Source organism: Belonocnema kinseyi, chromosome 2, assembly GCF_010883055.1.
Source record: "Belonocnema kinseyi isolate 2016_QV_RU_SX_M_011 chromosome 2, B_treatae_v1, whole genome shotgun sequence".
NCBI lineage: Eukaryota > Metazoa > Arthropoda > Insecta > Hymenoptera > Cynipidae > Belonocnema > Belonocnema kinseyi.
In genome coordinates, this window is record NC_046658.1 from 18,673,808 (window position 1) to 18,676,062 (window position 2,255).

Below are 2,255 nucleotides of genomic sequence, written 5' to 3' on the forward strand. Positions count from 1 at the left end.
CTGAAATCAAGTCCGAGTGTTTCAGCAGGCTTCTCCGCTGCTTTGTACAGAAAGGCTCCTTTGCCCACTTCTTCGTGATTCCTGACCATTTTAAGAAGAGGGTCTCTTCCATTTGCAACTCTATGTGCTGTCTACAGAATAATCCTGTTGTGAAGACATTCAAGGCTCAATATTCCGCGATCATCTTGACGGCGTGAGATGTACAGTCGCGGAACGAATACTTAAGATGCATGCTTTTGTTCATGTGCATAACCTTTCTTATCCCGATATCAAGGGATCTGAGCTCGTTCTTCGTCCATGGAACTACTCCAAATGAATAGAGTACTACCGAGACGGCAAGCATGTTCGTTGCAGATACTTTGTTCTTCGCCGACAGTTCGGAAGACCAAATCTGTCGGATGAGACGATTGTACCTGCTTCGGATAGTATCCTTTACAGATGTCACATCCTGAATGCGGCTCTGTGGCACGCTCAGATATGTATAAGTCTCTCCAGCGCAAATTGTGTCGTATAGCGCTTCTATCAACGAGCTCAGGATCTTCAGGGATGTCATTAAGTTTTCCTCGCTTCAAATAAACCTTGGCGCATTTGTCTAATCCAAATTCCATTCCAATTTTCTTAGTATAACGTTCGACAATCCCTAGAGCTAGATGTAGTTGTTCTTTGTTTTTAGCATAAATCCTAAGATCGTCCATGTCAAATACTGAAAGGTTGTTAGCTGTCACACGATTTTTTCCAGATGAGATAGTAAATCTGGTTTTCCAAAGCGGCATCAATCTCTCTATGCACCTAACTATTTGCGGATGAACCTTTAAGATTTCCAAAAGACAGATGATAAGTCTATGGGTGGTCGAATCGAAAGCTTTCCGATAATCAATCCAGGCCATCGATAGGTCACGCTGGTAGAATGTTGCATCTTTGCAGACACATCTATCGATAGAATAGTTTTTCATCCCTCTTAATACTTTTTTCACCTCCTCGGTAGTGATGAGTGGGCATTCTTTATCATGTGTTATGAGGGCAACACATAACTCCTTGAAGCTATTTATATTTTCTGAGTCTTTGTCCAGTCTATGCTGCACTTCGTAGACTTCTCTCTAAAATACTTCGACCTCCTCTGGTTTGGGTGGGTGTTCGACAGTAACTGGAGGGTCTTGGAAGAGTCGAGATCGGTCAGAGAGAAATTGTTGATTCTCTCTGACCCTCCTCTCCCTCCGCTCTAGACTTCTCTTAGCGTCAGATCGTATCCGTATTCTCTCAACAATATGCTGTCTGATGGTCAGCAGCTTTGACTTGTTAAGTGTGTGATAACGGGTCCGGAGTTCGCGCGCGAACTTTCGAACCTTGGCGGTAAAATTCCTGCCAGATGTGATGTAGTCAATCACACACTGAATGCGGGACGCGCACTGTCTTGCCCAGCCTATCTTTATGGCAAGTTGATGCATTCGTCTTTTGGTCTTATTATCAATCGTTGGTTTTGTTTTACGGTTCGCATCGACCAAAGCTATCGCTGCATTATACACACAATAATTGATAGCCCAGAGGTCGGATTCTCCGGAAAAATGTCCACGAAGCTCGTCATCCATTTCAGCCAGATATTTAGGCTTGAGAGAAACCTTGGTGTAGATGTTTCGCCGGGTCGTAAAGCATCGCTCTTCCTCTATTGGATGCCTGCTTGCGGTTGGTCTTAGTGCCGCCTCTCTTTCTCTATTGCTGGCTTGTTCTAGCTGTGGTAGAGTAAGCGTTCCGCTTACATAGCCGCTTTTTCGGAGTAGCTCAGCATAGTTTCGCAGACGTTGCTGCGAAAAGTGCGATGGCTCCGGGTGTTTCTCGCACCACAGAGCATGCAGCCGTGCCATGTAACCCCGTTCAGGGGTCACACTCACATCGTAGCACTCTACCAAGTCGTGATTCAATTGCTCCGTCCACACAAAGGTCGCGAGATCCCGCCGATCCATCCCATTGAATCCATTTTCATTGGCTCCCCCACCTCTAGATTGGTGGGCATTGATGGCCGACCCATTGTCGGGAGCCCTGCGCATTCTGCTGTTTTGAACCACACTTACTACAACTATGTTTGGTGTTGTCACTGTTGTTCACACGAGAAGCTAGGGAAAGAGATTCGTCCATCCTTGTAGAGCCCCGCATACAAAGATAAGGCTGCATACTCTGAGAGGTCGCCCGGTATCCCAGAGTCACCGTTCTAGACACCTCACCCAGGTGCCATTCAGCTTTCGGCACGGTTTTCACACCTC